The sequence below is a fragment of the Thalassophryne amazonica genome, chromosome 9 (assembly GCF_902500255.1).
Source record: "Thalassophryne amazonica chromosome 9, fThaAma1.1, whole genome shotgun sequence".
Lineage (NCBI taxonomy): Eukaryota > Metazoa > Chordata > Actinopteri > Batrachoidiformes > Batrachoididae > Thalassophryne > Thalassophryne amazonica.
The window spans coordinates 39484452-39504454 of record NC_047111.1 but is presented as its reverse complement, the minus strand read 5'-3'; the positions used below and the strand labels follow the sequence as shown (position 1 = coordinate 39504454).

At 41.4% G+C, this 20003-nt stretch overlaps 1 protein-coding gene across 3 annotated transcripts in view; it reads left to right on the top strand.

The window, feature by feature from the left end:
• amot (angiomotin) overlaps positions 1–20003 on the top strand; it is a 151170-nt gene that overhangs the window by 37589 nt on the left and 93578 nt on the right. The window lies entirely within an intron of this gene.

The window sequence follows — 20003 nt, the reverse complement described above, 5'->3', positions numbered from 1 at the left end:
GTGTTTTTAGGGATATGTGCAATATACATGAATTATTTATGGGAGACCGCTGTGTAATACGGGTATGTGCAATTTGGATATGTGTATTAGGGATGTGCAATATGTATGATTGATGTATGTATTAAGTTATGTAATATGTATGAGTCATGTAATTATGTCATGGCAGTTTTAATTTTTACTTGTGCAGCTCTTGGAGTCTAAGACAAATTTCCCGGAAGGGACAATAAAGTGTATCGTATTGTATCTATCAGGATTGCTCCACTAGTTTGCATGTGAATGTTACTGGATAACTCTGTTGCTTTCTCTGCGTAAAGCACTGTTTACATATCAAAATAACTATACGCATAGACCATTTTGTATATATTGTTCAAAATGTGCATTTGTGTTTATTGTTTGAACCTTTTTTTGTACAGTCTTTCACACAAGACCTCAAATTACCTTTATAAAGTGTCAAAACAGTTGTTTATTATAGTTTGCTGTGTGTTTTGAATGAATGTGTGTGGAAAATAATTTTTCGCTTTATTTTTCAGAGCAGGTGGAATTTGGTGCGCAAAGAGGAGACCCGCTCCAAAAATAGCCTCTCAGGTCTTGCTTCAGTGCGCACACACAGTGATCCATTAACAAGATATTAAATCAACATACTTTTACATACAACAGACATCAACATACAGACATACTTTTATAGCAAGGAACTGTTTTATCAAGCTATAAAAAACATTAAAAATAATTACCTTAAGCTGCTCAAAATACATCCCACAAAAAAGTGTCCAGATGAAACAGTCCTCTGTGATGCCAGAAGTGATTAGAAGTGTTTTCAACATCCAAGGTTTGGCAGAAAATGATTACTCCACTACAAAATATATAGAGTCCAGCGCACAGAGCAGGTGCAATTGTGTGCGCAAGAGGAGGAGCCACTCCAAAAATAGCCTCTCGGGTCCTGCGAAGGTGCCAGGTGCACGGATAATGGACTTTTTGCAGACTCGTAAGCACCATGCAAATGCCTCTAAGCCGTCGCAGTAACTCGAACACAAACTGCGCCACGCTGTTGTTGCTAAATTTTGAACATCTTGAAATTAGCGCCACGCTCAGAGAGGAGCCTCGTTAACTGAAGATAATGCCTCTAAGAGCCACTCTGAGCCACTATAATGCCACGATAGCTCACGAAACAAAAAAAAACAGGGTGCGTGGCTCCTTCTTCACTCCTTCTTCACTTGGTGGGACCGAGGCTTAAGGCATAACCGCTTGCAGTTCCCCATAGAGAAGTGGATAAGTAGGTAGGAGCCTACCCAGTAAGAGCCTCGTTAACCAGAGTGATCCAGTGTATATAGCGCTTTATTTTCAAAGAAGGCATACCAGCATTAGCATAGTTCACAGTGATGGGTAAGGCGGATGCCACCAGTAGTAAATCTTAAAGCACAGTTGTACACCAGAGACCAAGACTGTAGACAAGTGTTGAAGCCCACATATACACAACTTCGCCATAATCAAATACAGGCAGAAAAATAGCAGTTATCAGACGTTTCCGAGCTCTGAGGGAGAAACATGACTTGTTTCTATAAAAGAACCCGAGCTTCACCCTCAATTTAGAGATCAAATGTTGAAGCTCAACTTTGACAGAAAGCTCCGCATCAGTAATTAAACCCAGCTACTTGTAACTAGTAACTAGCTCAAGAATTTTACCTTGGGCAGTTTTGATTAATGGTATGTTCTCCAAGGAAACATGAATTTGAATAAAGCATTATTTTGGATTTTTCAGCATTCAAAAACAACAATGCTGTGAACCTTGAACCACTGAATGCTCACCATGAAGAGGCTGATACACGGCTTGTGCTTCATTACGTGAACTCCATCACCAGGGTCATTGTTATGTCTGCCAGAGACACAGATATCCTGTTGCTGTTGAAGGCACACTATCAGTAGATGGGAGGCAAGACTGTCTTCATGAAGGCAGGTACTTACAAGAAGCCAAAATACATTCCAATCAAAGATGTCATCCAAGCCAATGCTCTGAGTGATGAAGATGTTAAGATGTTGCTGCCCTTCCATGCACTCACTGGAAGCGATTCAACTTCCTACTTTGCTGGACACAGTAAGAAGACAGCTGTAAAAGTATCGGTGAGCACAAGGTGCTCCTTGCAAACCTTGGACAGGAACCTCTTTGAGCAGATGGAATCAGTTAATCAGTGAAATCACCTGGTGGAATGGGTGGTTGCAAAGACCCTTTTGGTCCATTCTGGAATCAGTTTGACACCTCTGATCTAGAAGGATATCTAATGTTAGGCCGAGTTGAGCTGTCTATTAATTGACTTAGATTCTGTTGTGTGTTGGGGGGTTTGGCTGGATGTTTTTGTGTTTTCTTTTCTTTGCTCTCCAGGTGGTATGCAAACTGTTTTTTTTTCTGTGGAGAAGGTGCTGGCAGAAGAGTCCTTCACCCTCATCAGCATTATTAGCTGCACCTGTGGAGGATGTTCACGTGCAGGCCTACTGACTCGCAGCACCTGTGGATGATGCTCACGTGTAAACTTTAAAGACTTTCAGCTGAAGCAGATAATGAGATGGCGTTCTGCATTTAAGCCATGAGTGGTTCAAGCAGAATTGCCGGGAACTCGACCTGTGACGTTCGTTTGTGAGACGCTGAGGACAGCGCCAGGGTTTGACACATCGTGCCTGTGAAGGAGGACGGGTGAGGGACACATGCTGTCAGCACACATCAGAGGTGATTATTGTCTGAATGATCGTTAATAGTAATTTGGCATTTTGTTATGTAGTATATTTGAACATTGATGAGAATTGTGCAGTTTGCTTCTCACTGCCGTGGCGTACGGACTGATGATCCTCCACCTGTTGTGAGAAGCTGCTCATATACATAAAGCTTAAATTCAGACCTGACTGTGTTGCTGATAGTGTGTGCCTCTGAAAGATATTTGCTGTAGCTCTGTTGACTTACCTCACCTTTTCCATCCTACACAGAGTCAGTTTGTCGTGTCCACCTGGGGGGTGTTTGGCGGTGAATCAGAGTCCAGAAACGCCGAGGCTTCGATCCTTTTGGGCGCTGGAGAGCGTGCCGTCCTTCACTCCGCCAGATAAACCCAATATTTATGTTGTACACTAATTATTGCACTAGAGGGGAAATAAAATCGTTTTGTTTGTGGAACCGCTTTCTGGTTATTTAGCGCTGGGTTCGGTCAGACGTTGGTCCGCTCCTCAACCTGCGTCTGCACATAACAAGATTCAGTGAGTCACAGAGAGATTTTAAGCTGTCTGAAGCTGATGATAAACTTTCCCATCTGTGAAGTTGACCTTTGTCAGCAGAGACTGCATTCGCAACTGCATGTCAGACCATATTTATTTAAGACTAATCTACCATGGTGATATGACGCCAGAAAGACTGCATTCACAACTGCATTCATTACTGCTCACAGTGATGCGAGTGATGGTTATGCTTTTAAAGGCAGATGTAAAAACTTGAATTATTTCTGTTGTCAGTTTTCCTTTGTTAAACATTCAGTTTGGATGATTATTTCCATTTTGGATTGACCAAGAGCACTCGCCTCAGGCCTTCCACCTTACAGTCCGACCAGGCTCTTCAGTTCAGATCCCTCCATTGTTTGCACCTCGGACAGAGAGAAAAAGAGTAGAATCAGTTACCTGGAAAAAAAAACTACACCTAAGGTATAATTTATCAGCAGTAAATCAACAGAAAACAGAATTGACTAAGGTGATCCCTGGCACTAGCCCTAAACTTCACTCACAGACCCAAAATCTCACTAAAGTTATGCCAAGACCTGTTCCATTGCTAATAAAATGACTTTAAAAGGATAAGAAGCATAGTACCATACTATGCCAGTATGGTAGCCAAACGAGAGGGAGAATAGATGCGTCTTAAGTCTAGACTTGAAAGTCTACACAGAATCTGACTGTTTTATTGGCGCAGGGAGATCATTCCACAAAACAGGTGCGCATGCGAGGTGGCACCCCTGTGCAATAATCATGCTGTTTTATCAGTATCTTGATATGTCCCACCTGCTAGGTGGATGGCTGATCTTGGCAAATGAGCCTTTTTTGTGTATAGAAGAAATCTTAGATCTTTGTCTTCAATGTATGAAAGATGGGAATAAAAACAAAAGTGTTGTAAGTATGTCTTTGAGTGTACAATAATGACTAAAAAAATACAAACTGTGGTAAATCCGTCTGGAGTATGCACTTCTAAAAACTGAATGACTGTGCAAGAAGGAGACTAAATGGTAAATGGACTGTGTTTATATAGCGCTTTTCTATCTGCTTCAGATGCTCAAAGCGCTTTACAGTAATGCCTCACATTCACCACGATGTCAGGGTGCTGCCATGCAAGGCGCTGACTACACACCGGGAGCAACTCGGGTATTAAGGACCTTGCCCAAGGGCCCTTAGTGATTTTCCGGTCAGGCTGGGATTTGAACCAAGGATCCTCTGGTCTCAAGCCCAATGCTTAACCACTAGCCCATCACCTCCCCTGACTAGGTATAATATATTTGTAAAACACTTGAGTTAAAACTAAAAGTCTGCACTGCAGTGTTTCATCCAACATTGGGTCGATGTTGTATATGAGTGCATGAATTGTAATTTGTGCCGTGTTGGAGTGTAACCCAGCTTCTTAATATTTTAGTTATACTGCTTAATGTGTTGTATTAGCATACTTTTTTCACCTTTTCTTTGCCTTTACCCTATCTTAAATTAGCATCACTACCTACATGTTTGTTTGATAAGCTTACAAACCCCAAGAGCCTTAGTTATTTTCATATTTATGGCTTCCCTAACCCTCACTGACTTTTAAAACTAGAACCCAAACAGACACAGTTATGCCTGAGCTTAGACATTGCTTAAAAAAGTGTGTGTGTGTGTGTGTGTGTGTGTGTGTGTGTGTGTGTGTGTGTGTGTGTGTGTGTGTGTGTGTGTGTGTGTGTGTGTGTGTGTGTGTGTGTGTGTGTGTGTGTGTGTGTGTGTGTGTGTGTGTGTGTACAGTGGCTTGCAAAAATACTCAGCCCCTTGGTATTTCACGCATTTTAATGTGTTTATGGCATTTCAAATACAAAAAGTAAATCAGGCTTCTCAATATAAAAATTTCTAAAATTATCTTCCTTAGACTCAAACTGAAAGTAAATCAACTTGATATAAATTAATTAAAAATATAACAGCCAAGATGATGGGTTGCATAAGTAATCAGCCCCTTTGGTATAATACTTGTAAATAACCAGTTTAATTGCATTTTCTTCAGACAAGTCAGGGGATGGATACATGAACATTTCCAAGTCACTAAATGAATATGACTTGAACTTTGTTTACATCAGTTATGAAGAAATACAAACAGTATGGCACTCTGTGGTAAATCTGTGTGGAGTAGACAGTTCTGTAAAACTGAATGACTGTATAAGAAGGAGAAGAGTGAGGAAAGCCACCACATACACTCACATAGTCATGCACTCACATACAACATCGTCAACAGCGGGCTGTAGCCTATCCCAGCAGTCATAGGGCGTGAGGCGGGGTACACCCTGGACAGGACACCAGTCTGTCGCAGGGCCACGTACAGACAAACAAACACATTCACACCCACATGCACACATACAGACAATTTAAAGTTTGCAATCAACCTAACCTGCATGTCTTTGGATGGTATATTGAGAAGCCTGATTTACTTTTTGTATTTGAAATGCCATAAACAAATTAAAATGTGTGAAATACCAAGAGGCTGAATACTTTTGCAAGCCACTGTATATGATGATGAGTTGCCATACCAGTCGGCAGACTTTCCTGGGAAATTCCATTTTCAGAAACCGTAAAAAAAAAAAAAAATTACGAAGAAAGCATTTTTTGAATTTCTTTTTTTCTTTTTTTTTTTTAGGTAAAACATTGTTGAAACTAACTAAACCAATGTTTTCCAGAGCCTGCAATGGCACCCTCAACCTTTATAGATTCACAATGCAAAGTCACTGCTGTCACCACATTTGCAGACATTTGTTGTGGTAAACTGGAGCAAAAGGTGAATAATCAGTAGTTTCACACAATTCTTAGCTCAGTCTCTGCAACACTTGGGTGAAGCAAAGCTGGGAGCTATTGCAGTGACAGTGCTAAAAAAAAAGCGGTGTCCAATCTCAGCTGTTAATAGGAGAAACACTGGACATGATTTGATGTTTCTACATATATGTTTGTTATATTAGTAAATAATGGCAAATACTTGAAATTGTTTGGGGAAAATTTGAAGTCTAATTAAGTTCAAGTGCCCTTTGGCTCCACAACCTTAGTGTTTATTCTCCTTATATGTATAAAACTGTAAATATGAGCATAAATTCAGTTATTACCAGCTCCTACTGATGGCGTCAATACATATAAATATGTATGCAGTTTTTGAGCAAACGTATCCTCCTGACTATCAGGACATGAAGTATATATGGTGTGTGTGTGTGTGTGTATATATATATATATATATATATATATATATATATATATATATATATATATGAGGTATCTTATAAAACTAACCGGAAGTTTTATTAAAAAAAAAAACTATATGGATTTGATTGACATGAAATTACACCAATCATGCTTGAACCCTCGTGCGCACGCGTGAGTTTTTTCACGCGTGTCGGTGACGTCATTTCCCTGTGGGCAGGCCTTGAGTGAGATGTGGTCCCGCCCTCTCGGCTGAATTCCTTTGTTTCACACGCTGCTCGAGACGGCGCGCGTTGCTTTATCAAAATTTTTTCTGGACCTGTGAGGAATATCCGAGTGGATACTATTCGAGAAATTAAGCTGGTTTTCGGTGAAAAGTTTAACGCCTGATGAGAGTTTATGGGGTGTTTCTGTCGGTGTAAGGACTTCCCACGCAGCGGGACGTCGTGCAGCGCTTCCAGGTGCCGTCGTCGGCCTGTTTCGACCTGAAAACATCCTAATTTAAGGCTTAATTCACCCAGGGTGTCGTGAGAGAACAGAGAAGATTCAGAAGAGGCCGGCATGAGGACTTTATGCGGACATTCCACTGTTTAAGGACATTTTGTAATGAAAGACGTGCGCGCAAATTCGCCAAGTCGATTTCGTGACGACTCGGCAAATCTGTGTGCACCGCGACAGGAAAAACACCTCCGTGTTGAAAACCATTTGTAAAATTCAGGCGGCTTTTGATGGCTTTCAACAAGTGAGTAACTGAGAAATTGTTTAACAGCTTGGGCATGTTCCAGCTTGTCCGTTAAGGTTTCCAACGGAGGTGTTTTTCCTGTCGCGACCCCCCGCGGTCGGGTCCGGCCCGACATGCGACTCTGCCCGCACGTTCTTTCATTACAAAATGTCCGTTAACAATGGAATGTCCGAATAAACTCCTCATGCCGACTTCTTCTGAAAGTTCTCTGTTCTCTGAAGACTTACTGGGTCAACAGAGCCTGAAATGTGGAAGTTTTCAACTTGAAACGGTGAGACGCTGCCGCCTCGAAGCGCAGATCGCCGTCAGGCGCCGTGGGCCGTCCTTACGGCGACACTACCAGACCAAAATCTCTCATCAGCCGTTAAAATTTTTACCGAAAACCAGCTGAATTTATCGAATGGTGTCCACTCAGTTGTGCCTTACAGTTTTGAAAACATTTTGATCAAACAAAGCAGCAGTCTCTGAGCCATTCCTAAACAATGAAAAAATCGACGAGAGGGTGGGCGACTCCTCACTCAAAGACTGCCCACAGGCGAATGACGTAACCGACAGGCGTGAAAAAACTCTTGAATGCCCACGAGGGTTCAAGCATGTCTGATGTAATCACACGTGATTCAAATCCATATGGTTTTTGAAAAAAATAATAAGGTCGGATACTTTTCTATTAGACCTCGTATATATAAACACATTCCCTTTCATGGGTTAACACTCATCAGCAAATCGAAACAATACAGCATGCACAAATCCTATTTTCCTGTCTTAAGCTTTAATAAGAAGCAAGTTTTTTTTGCAAAACTAATGAACTTCATCATTTAATGTCACGTTTGAGATCCACAGAGTGATAAAGCCTGCAGATGATGGTTTGTATCTTTCACAGAACCCCAAGGTCACTCTGACTTCTATAAACATTTGTCCTCCGAGTCCATGTTCCCAGCGCCCCCGCACAGTCTCTGTTTACACTGGTGGTGAACAGGAATGTAGAGAAGGTGAACCAAGGAGAGGGGGGAGGGGGAATAAGAAGAAGACCAACTGGAGGTGAAATCTATCCCAGGGTTATCCTGATTTATTCATCCACAAAACTCCCACCCTGATACACATTTATAGTAAAAATGAAGATACAGTCAGGACTATAAGTATGCGGACAGTGACAATTTTTTTTTTTTGTAATTTTGGGTCTGTACACATGTACACATCCCCACTTGAGCTGAAATAGAAGAGCCAAGATTGTCTTTTGGTGTAGATGTTCAACTTTATTTCGACGTGTTAAACAAAATACTGCGTTAATCCATTTTTAGAGTCCATAAATCATTGGACAGACTAGATATGAGGAGTATTGTTAATGTAAATTATCACTTTTACAGCCAGTTTTTCTTAAACTACCATTCCATTGCTGATATGACATTTTTGGTTTAAAAAAATATCTGATACTTAATCACCTGAAAATGTGGAAAGTCTTGTAAAAAAACAAACAAAAAGTGACATCAGGACACATAATTCACAAAATGTGAATAATCTGATGTGATTTGTGCAGATAGGTGGTAATATGTTTATTTTACTTAAATTTCACAGATGACTTTTTGATTTTGTTAATGCATCTTAAAATAATGGGCAGTGTGGTGGCCAAGCATTTAGTGGACTTTTTTTCCAGAGCAAAAGATTCCTGGTTCAAGACAATCCCTATCCATTCTCCATGAAATGTGGAGTTGCGTCAGGAAGGGCATCCGGTGCTTGGAAAAAAGCTTGTACCAAATCAATATGTGCATCCGTCTTGGATCTGATATTATATTATTATTATCTGCTATTATTATAAGGAACTTATAATGCATTCTGAAATAAATCACTTTACGGATAACTTTGCACTGCTCTACTCATCTCTCTGGAAAATGCAAAGCTATCATATAACTTTATGATATCTAGGGATGGGTATTGATAAGATTTTATCTATCGATACAATATCAATTCCGCTTATTGATCCGATTCCTTATTGATTCTCTTACCTCTTGTGAATTTTCTGTGTACTAAAAATAGGCTTTACAGGTTTTCTATGTCAACAACATTTTATTGAGTCTTAAAGTAAATAAATATGAAATTGGTCACTGGATCCTTAAACTCTGGACATAATAAACTCTACATGGTGGATCCTTGATCTCTGGACATAAATAGAAATAAACAAAATCTGTAGTTTTTGTCAAAAGCATTTCCTTTCAGACATTACTGGCATGAATGCACTGTTGTCGTGTGTTACCTGTGCTGCTCCACAGGCTGTCCAGTGGATTTTTATTTTATTTTTTAGCACTGTTGTCGTGCGTTACCTGTGCTGCTCCACAGCCTGCCTAGTGGATTTTTATTTTATTTTAGCACTGTTGTCGTGCGTTACCTGTGCTGCTCCACAGCCTGTTCAGTGGATTTTTATTTTATTTTTTAGCACTGTTGTCGTGCGTTACCTGTGCTGCTCCACAGCCTGTCCAGTGGATTTTTATTTTATTTTTTAGCACTGTTGTCATGTGTTACCTGTGCTGCTCCACAGCCTGTCCAGTGGATTTTGATTTTGATTTTATTTATTTTTTTAGCACTGTTGTCGTGTGTTACCTGTGCTGCTCCACAGCCTGTCTAGTGGATTTTTATTTTATTTTTTACCACTGTTGTCGTGTGTTACCTGTGCTGTTCCACAGCCTGTCCAGTGGATTTTTATTTTATTTTTTACCACTGTTGTCGTGTGTTACCTGTGCTGCTCCACAGCCTGTCCAGTGGATTTTTATTTTATTTTTTTACCACTGTTGTCGTGTGTTATCTGTGCTGCTCCACAGCCTGTCCAGTGGATTTCTATTTTATTTTTTACCACTGTTGTCGTGTGTTACCTGTGCTGCTCCACAGCCTGTCCAGTGGATTTTTATTTTATTTTATTTTTTTTAGCACTGTTGTCGTGCGTTACCTGTGCTGCTCCACAGCCTGTCCAGTGGATTTTTATTTTATTTTTTAGCACTGTTGTCGTGCGTTACCTGTGCTGCTCCACAGCCTGTCCAGTGGATTTTTATTTTATTTTTTACCACTGTTGTCGTGCGTTACCTGTGCTGCTCCACAGCCTGTCCAGTGGATTTTTATTTTATTTTTTACCACTGTTGTCGTGCGTTACCTGTGCTGCTCCACAGCCTGTCCAGTGGATTTTGATTTTGATTTTATTTTTTTTAGCACTGTTGTCGTGCGTTACCTGTGCTGCTCCACAGCCTGTCCAGTGGATTTTTATTTAGCACTGTTGTCGTGCGTTACCTGTGCTGCTCCACAGCCTGTCTAGTGGATTTTTATTTTGTTTTAGCACTGTTGTCGTGCGTTGCCTGTGCTGCTCCACAGCCTGTCCAGTGGATTTTTATTTTTATTTTATTTTATTTTTTAGCACTGTTGTTGTGCGTTACCTGTGCTGCTCCACAGCCTGTCCAGTGGATTTTTATTTTATTTTTTACCACTGTTGTCGTGCGTTACCTGTGCTGCTCCACAGCCTGTCCAGTGGATTTTGATTTTGATTTTATTTTTTTTAGCACTGTTGTCGTGCGTTACCTGTGCTGCTCCACAGCCTGTCCAGTGGATTTTTATTTAGCACTGTTGTCGTGCGTTACCTGTGCTGCTCCACAGCCTGTCTAGTGGATTTTTATTTTGTTTTAGCACTGTTGTCGTGCGTTACCTGTGCTGCTCCACAGCCTGTCCAGTGGATTTTTATTTTTATTTTATTTTATTTTTTAGCACTGTTGTTGTGCGTTACCTGTGCTGCTCCACAGCCTGTCTAGTGGATTTTTATTTTATTTTAGCACTGTTGTCGTGCGTTACCTGTGCTGCTCCACAGCCTGTCCAGTGGATTTTTATTTAGCACTGTTGTCGTGCGTTACCTGTGCTGCTCCACAGCCTGTCTAGTGGATTTTTATTTTATTTTAGCACTGTTGTTGTGCGTTACCTGTGCTGCTCCACAGCCTGTCTAGTGTCGGATTCCCTGTTTGGGAATCCGCTAGCTTAGCGTAGCTACTAGCTCTTAGCCGTTTTAGCATGGCGGCTTCTCCTGTCTCTCCCGTACTTTTCTGCTCTGGGTGTGAAATGTTTAATTATTCCTCGGCCTCTTTTAGCAGTAACGGTACTTGTAATAAGTGCAGCTTATTCGTAGCTTTGGAGGCCAGGCTGGGCGAATTGGAGGCTCGGCTCCGCACCGTGGAAAATTCTACAGCTAGCCAGGCCCCTGTAGTCGGTGCGGACCAAGGTAGCTTAGCCGCCGTTAGTTCCCCCCTGGCAGACCCCGTGCAGTCGGGAAGGCAGGCTGACTGGGTGACTGTGAGGAGGAAGCGTAGCCCTAAACAGAAGCCCCGTGTACACCGTCAACCCGTTCACATCTCTAACCGTTTTTCCCCACTCGACGATACACTCGCCGAGGATCAAACTCTGGTTATTGGCGACTCTGTTTTGAGAAATGTGAAGTTAGCGACACCAGCAACCATTGTCAATTGTCTTCCGGGGGCCAGAGCAGGCGACATCGAAGGACATTTGAAATTGCTGGCTAAGGCTAAGCGTAAATTTGGTAAGATTGTAATTCACGTCGGCAGTAATGACACTCGGTTACGCCAATCGGAGGTCACTAAAATTAACATTGAATCGGTGTGTAACTTTGCAAAAACAATGTCGGACTCTGTTGTTTTCTCTGGGCCCCTCCCCAATCAGACCGGGAGTGACATGTTTAGCCGCATGTTCTCCTTGAATTGCTGGCTGTCTGAGTGGTGTCCAAAAAATGAGGTGGGCTTCATTGATAATTGGCAAAGCTTCTGGGGAAAACCTGGTCTTGTTAGGAGAGACGGCATCCATCCCACTTTAGAGGGAGCAGCTCTCATTTCTAGAAATCTGGCCAATTTTTTGGGATCCTCCAAACTGTGACTGTCTAGCGTTGGGACCAGGAGGCAGAGCTGTGGTCTTATACACCTCTCTGCAGCTTCTCTCCCCCTGCCATCCCCTTATTACCCCATCCCCGTAGAGACAGTGCCTGCTCCCAGACCACCAATAACTAGCAAAAATCTATTTAAGCATAAAAATTCAAAAAGAAAAAATAATATAGCACCTTCAATTGCACCACAGACTAAAACAGTTAAATGTGGTCTATTAAACATTAGGTCTCTTTCTTCTAAGTCCCTGTTGGTAAATGATATAATAATTGATCAACGTATTGATTTATTCTGCCTAACAGAAACTTGGTTACAGCAGGATGAATATGTTAGTTTAAATGAGTCAACACCCCCGAGTCACACTAACTGTCAGAATGCTCGTAGCACGGGCCGGGGCGGAGGATTAGCAGCAATCTTCCATTCCAGCTTATTAATTAATCAAAAACCTAGACAGAGCTTTAATTCATTTGAAAGCTTGTCTCTTAGTCTTGTCCATCCAAATTGGAAGTCCCAAAAACCAGTTTTATTTGTTATTATCTATCGTCCACCTGGTCGTTACTGTGAGTTTCTCTGTGAATTTTCAGACCTTTTGTCTGACTTAGTGCTTAGCTCAGATAAGATAATTATAGTGGGCGATTTTAACATCCACACAGATGCTGAGAATGACAGCCTCAACACTGCATTTAATCTATTATTAGACTCTATCGGCTTTGCTCAAAAAGTAAATGAGTCCACCCACCACTTTAATCATATTTTAGATCTTGTTCTGACTTATGGTATGGAAATAGAAGACTTAACAGTATTCCCTGAAAACTCCCTTTTGTCTGATCATTTTTTAATAACATTTACATTTACCCTGATGGACTACCCTGCAGTGGGGAATAAGTTTCATTACACTAGAAGTCTTTCAGAAAGCGCTGTAACTAGGTTTAAGGATATGATTCCTTCTTTATGTTCTCTAATGTCATATACCAACACAGAGCAGAGTAGCTACCTAAACTCTGTATGGGAGTTAGAGTATCTTGTCAATAGTTTTACATCCTCATTGAAGACAACTTTGGATGCTGTAGCTCCTCTGAAAAAGAGAGCTTTAAATCAGAAGTGTCTGACTCCGTGGTATAACTCACAAACTCGTAGCTTAAAGCAGATAACCCGTAAGTTGGAGAGGAAATGGCGTCTCACTAATTTAGAAGATCTTCACTTAGCCTGGAAAAAGAGTTTGTTGCTCTATAAGAAAGCCCTTCGTGAAGCTAGGACATCTTTCTACTCATCACTAATTGAAGAAAATAAGAACAACCCCAGGTTTCTTTTCAGCACTGTAGCCAGGCTGACAAAGAGTCAGAGCTCTATTGAGCTGAGTATTCCATTAACTTTAACTAGTAATGACTTCATGACTTTCTTTGCTAACAAAATTTTGACTATTAGAGAAAAAATTACTCATAACCATCCCAAAGATGTATCGTTATCTTTGGCTGCTTTCAGTGATGCCGGTATTTGGTTAGACTCTTTCTCTCCGATTGTTCTGTCTGAGTTATTTTCATTAGTTACTTCATCCAAACCATCAACATGCTTATTAGACCCCATTCCTGCCAGGCTGCTCAAGGAAGTCCTACCATTATTTAATGCTTCAATCTTAAATATGATCAATCTATCTTTGTTAGTTGGTTATGTACCACAGGCCTTTAAGGTGGCAGTAATTAAACCATTACTTAAAAAGCCATCACTTGACCCAGCTATCTTAGCTAATTATAGGCCAATCTCCAACCTTCCTTTTCTCTCAAAGATTCTTGAGAGGGTAGTTGTAAAACAGCTAACTGATCACCTGCAGAGGAATGGTCTATTTGAAGAGTTTCAGTCAGGTTTTAGAATTCATCATAGTACAGAAACAGCATTAGTGAAGGTTACAAATGATCTTCTTATGGCTTCGGACACTGGACTTATCTCTGTGCTTGTTCTGTTGGACCTCAGTGCTGCTTTTGATACTGTTGACCATAAAATTTTATTACAGAGATTAGAGCATGTCATAGGTATTAAAGGCATTGCGCTGTGGTGGTTTGAATCATATTTGTCTAATAGATTACAGTTTGTTCATGTAAATGGGGAATCTTCTTCACAGACTAAAGTTAATTATGGAGTTCCACAAGGTTCTGTGCTAGGACCAATTTTATTCACTTTATACATGCTTCCCTTGGGCAGTATTATTAGACGGTATTGCTTAAATTTTCATTGTTACGCAGATGATACCCAGCTTTATCTATCCATGAAGCCAGAGGATACACACCAATTAGCTAAACTGCAGGATTGTCTTACAGACATAAAGACATGGATGACCTCTAATTTCCTGCTTTTAAACTCAGATAAAACTGAAATTATTGTACTTGGCCCCACAAATCTTAGAAGCATGGTGTCTAACCAGATCGTTACTCTGGATGGCATTTCCCTGATCTCTAGTAATACTGTGAGAAATCTTGGAGTTATTTTTGATCAGGATATGTCATTCAAAGCGCATATTAAACAAATATGTAGGACTGCCTTTTTGCATTTACGCAATATCTCTAAAATCAGAAAGGTCTTGTCTCAGAGTGATGCTGAAAAATTAATTCATGCATTTATTTCCTCTAGGCTGGACTATTGTAATTCATTATTATCAGGTTGTCCTAAAAGTTCCCTAAAAAGCCTTCAGTTGGTTCAGAATGCTGCAGCTAGAGTACTGACGGGGACTAGCAGGAGAGAGCATATCTCACCCGTGTTGGCCTCCCTTCATTGGCTTCCTGTTAATGCTAGAATAGAATTTAAAATTCTTCTTCTTACTTATAAGGTTTTGAATAATCAGGTCCCATCTTATCTTAGGGACCTCGTAGTACCATATTACCCCATTAGAGCGCTTCGCTCTCAGACTGCGGGCTTACTTGTAGTTCCTAGGGTTTGTAAGAGTAGAATGGGAGGCAGAGCCTTCAGCTTTCAGGCTCCTCTCCTGTGGAACCAGCTCCCAATTCAGATCAGGGAGACAGATACCCTCTCTACTTTTAAGATTAGGCTTAAAACTTTCCTTTTCGCTAAGGCTTATAGTTAGGGCTGGATCGGGTGAACCTGGACCATCCCTTGGTTATGTTGCTTTAGACGTAGACTGTGGGGGGGTTCCCATGATGCACTGTTTCTTTCTCTTTTTGCTCCGTATGCATCACTCTGCATTTAATCATTAGTGATCGATCTCTTTTTCCTGGTTCTTTCCCTCAGCCCCAACCAGTCTCAGCAGAAGACTGCCCCTCCCTGAGCCTGGTTCTGCTGGAGGTTTCTTCCTGTTAAAAGGGAGTTTTTCCTTCCCACTGTGGCCAAGTGCTTGCTCATAGGGGGTCGTTTTGACCGTTGGGGTTTTTCATAATTTTTCATAATTATTGTATGGCCTTGCCTTGCAATGTGGAGCGCCTTGGGGCAACTGTTTGTTGTGATTTGGCGCTATATAAGAAAAAAGTTGATTGATTGATTGAATGTCTTTCCGTACATCTGAGCTGAGCTCTTGCAGCTTGCTGTGCTGCACGTCAGGGTTTAATTCATAAAGAATGCACGACGTCTCATTTTGGGAGGAAAAAAAAACCTTTTAGTCAATTGTAGTTTGTCTGTATTACAGCATTTGGAAAGAGGTGTCATTTTATTTAAAGCGGCGATTCATTTTGAAGTTATTAATTCCGACCGGACTCTGTCTCGGCAGAGAGCGGTGCAGCGTTTGGAACTGTGCCAACGGAACGGAGGACGATTCTCATTTCTTGACTGCAACAAGACAAGAGTCCCAGTTAGTGACTTTAATCCACACAAAAGTGACTCACGATGAACATATTTTAATGGCTTTGAGAGGGGTTAAGAAGCGGACTTGTCGCTTCCGAAGAGCAGTGAATTAAAGAACCAACGAACGGTTGATTAGACCTGCTGCAGGGTCTGTAATCAACATAGAGGAATGGTCATTTTCCCGACAAACACCCTCAAAAACAACGGCTGCTCTGAAGGACCGATAAGGGAATCCTTAAGCAAAAAGACTATTGATATCGGTGGATCGAATCATTTCTTAATGATACCCAAAAAGAACCGGTTCTTGATACCTAACCCTAATGATATCTCGGTGGCAAAATCAAATCAATTTTATTTATATAGCGCCAAATCACAACAAACAGTTGCCCCAAGGTGCTTTATATTGTAAGGCAAGGCCATACAATAATTACGAAAAAACCCCAACGGTCAAAACGACCCCCTGTGAGCAAGCACTTGGCGACAGCGGGAAGGAAAAAGTCCCTTTTAACAGGAAGAAACCTCCAGCAGAACCAGGCTCAGGGAGGGGCAGTCTTCTGCTGGGACTGGTTGGGGCTGAGGGAGAGAACCAGGAAAAAGACATGCTGTGGAGGGGAGCAGAGATCAATCACTAATGATTAAATGCAGAGTGGTGCATACAGAGCAAAAAGAGAAAGAAACACTCAGTGCATCATGGGAACCCCCCAGCAGTCTAAGTCTATAGCAGCATAACTAAGGGATGGTTCAGGGTCACCTGATCCAGCCCTAACTATAAGCTTTAGCAAAAAGGAAAGTTTTAAGCCTAATCTTAAAAGTAGAGAGGGTGTCTGTCTCCCTGATATGAATTGGGAGCTGGTTCCACAGGAGAGGAGCCTGAAAGCTGAAGGCTCTGCCTCCCATTCTACTCTTACAAACCCTAGGAACTACAAGTAAGTCTGCAGTCCGAGAGCGAAGCGCTCTATTGGGGTGATATGGTACTATGAGGTCCCTAAGATGAGATGGGACCTGATTATTCAAAACCTTATAAGTAAGAAGAAGAATTTTAAATTCTATTCTAGAATTAACAGGAAGCCAATGAAGAGAGGCCAATATGGGTGAGATATGCTCTCTCCTTCTAGTCCCTCTCAGTACTCTAGCTGCAGCATTTTGAATTAACTGAAGGCTTTTCAGGGAACTTTTAGGACAACCTGATAATAATGAATTACAATAGTCCAGCCTAGACGAAATAAATGCATGAATTAGTTTTTCAGCATCACTCTGAGACAAGACCTTTCTAATTTTAGAGATATTGCGCAAATGCAAAAAAGCAGTCCTACATATTTGTTTAATATGCGCATTGAATGACATATCCTGATCAAAAATGACTCCAAGATTTCTCACAGTATTACTAGAGGTCAGGGTAATGCCATCCAGAGTAGGGATCTGGTTAGACACCATGTTTCTAAGATTTGTGGGGCCAAGTACAATAACTTCAGTTTTATCTTGAGTTTAAAAGCAGGAAATTAGAGGTCATCCATGTCTTTATGTCTGTAAGACAATCCTGCAGTTTAGCTAATTGGTGTGTGTCCTCTGGATAGATAAAGCTGGGTATCATCTGCTTAACAATGAAAATTTAAGCAATGCTGTCTAATAATACTGCCTAAGGGAAACATGTATAAAGTGAATAAAATTGGTCCTAGCACAGAACCTTGTGGAACTCCATAATTAACCTTAGTCTGTGAAGAAGATTCCCCATTTACATGAACAAATTGTAATCTATTAGATAAATATGATTCAAACCACTGCAGCGCAGTGCCTTTAATACCTATGGCATGCTCTAATCTCTGTAATAAAATTTTATGGTCAACAGTATCAAAAGCAGCACTGAGGTCTAACAGAACAAGGACAGAGATGAGTCCACTGTCTGAGGCCATAAGAAGATCATTTGTAACCTTCACTAATGCTGTTTCTGTACTTTGATGAATTCTAAAACCTGACTGAAACTCTTCAAATAGACCATTCCTCTGTAGATGATCAGTTAGCTGTTTTACAACTACCCTTTCAAGAATTTATGAGAGAAAAGGAAGGTTGGAGATTGGCCTATAATTAGCTAAGATAGCTGGGTCAAGTAATGGTTTAATTACTGCCACCTTAAAAGCCTGTGGTACGTAGCCAACTAATAAAGATAGATTGATCATATTTATGATCGAAGTATTAATTAATGGTAGGGCTTCCTTGAGCAGCCTGGTAGGAATGGGGTCTAATAGACATGTTGATGGTTTGGAGGAAGTAACTAATGAAAATAACTCAGACAGAACAATCGGAGAGAAAGAGTCTAACCAAATCCCGGCATCACTGAAAGCAGCCAAAGATAACGATATGTCTTTGGGATGGTTATGAGTCATTTTTTCTCTAATAGTTAAAATTTTATTAGCAAAGAAAGTCATGAAGTCATTACTAGTTAAAGTTAAAGGAATACTCAGCTCAATAGAGTTCTGACTCTTTGTCAGCCTGACTACAGTGCTGAAAAGAAACCTGGGGTTGTTCTTATTTTCTTAAATTAGTGATGAGCAGTAAGATGTCCTAGCTTTACAGAGGGCTTTTTTATAGAGCAACAGACTCTTTTTCCAGGCTTAGTGAAGATCTTCTACATTAGTGAGACGGCATTTCCTCTCCAACTTACGGGTTATCTGCTTTAAGCTGCGAGTTTGTGAGTTATACCACGCAGTCAGGCATTTCTGATTTAAGGAGGTGATACCATGAGACCGTGGTCCCGTGTCAGAAAACGGTGGATTGTCCCATCTGGGTTAAAGGAGAGCCCCAAGTGGAGGAATTTACAGTATGTATCTCAGGTTCTTGTTCACGAGTGCGGGTAAATTGGAGTGAGAGATCGATAGATGGATTGGGGCGGTGTCTGAAATATTGCAGACGTCGTACTGGACCGTTGTGGTGAAGAAGGAGCTGAGCAGGAAGGTGAGGCTCTGAATTTTCCAGTCAGTTTACACTCCTAACCTTACCTATGGTCATGAGCTTTGGGTAATGACTGAAAGAATTAGTTCACAGATACAAGCGGCAGAAATGACATTCTTCCATATGGTATGTGGGCTTACACTCCTGGACAGGATGAGAAGGTTGACTATCCTGGAGGGACTCAGAGTAGAGCTGCTACTTCTTTGCATCGAAACTAACCAGTTGAGGTGATTCGGGCATCTGGTGCGAATGCTCTCTAGTTGTCTCCTTAAGGAGCTCTTCCAGGCCCGTCCTACTGGGAGGAGGCCCGGGGGAAGACACAGGACACACTGGAGAGATTATATTTCCCAGCTGGCTTGGGAACGCCTTGGGTTCTCCCGGGAAGAGTTACACGACTTGGTCGAGGATGGGGAAGTGTGGGATGAGTTGTTTGCTCTGCTGCCACAGCGACCCGGACCCTGATAAGTGGCTGACAGTGAATGAATGAATGACAAGGAGGTGATGGTGGACATGCAGGTACAACATGCAGTGATAGGGACCAACTGTTCTTTTAGCAGAATCATCCTGATTGTCTTTTGCAATGTAACTCCATCGCATAAGTCCCCTGAAAAGCATGTCATGATCTTCAAAAGAAGACAGTTTTGAGATGTTAACAGATACATTGTAGCTTTGTGGAAAAGTGCAGTATTCAGCACAGGAGTACCACATAGACTGTATGGAGTAGTGTTATGCAGCGCCTAATGTGTCACGGGACTCATCCATAAGTTCTTGAGTGTAGTCGGTAGGGATGCACCGATCCTGATACCAGTATCGGGTATTGGCCCGATCCCGTATTCATTTACTCTTACTTGTAGTCATAAAACTTCTCTGATGCTACAACACCCGACCGCATGCAGAGTAAATTCAGAGTGAATAATAAAGTCTTACCTTTTTCAGTGGAATTCATCATCACATGATCCTGAAGAAAAATTATCCACATGCAGCCTCTTCCTGAGTTTGGAAAACAACATCTGAAATACTTTAATTCCTTGTCGTGGCTGGAAAAAAAAGTTCCTCTGTGACTTCAGCACTTGGCGCCAGTTGCTCCATCAGAACTCAGATCACGGTTTCAGCAGCAGAGGTTGTCCATCAGGTTGGTGAGTTTCAGCCATTGGTGTGGCTGTCCAGGCCGATGCGAGTCCAGCTCGTTC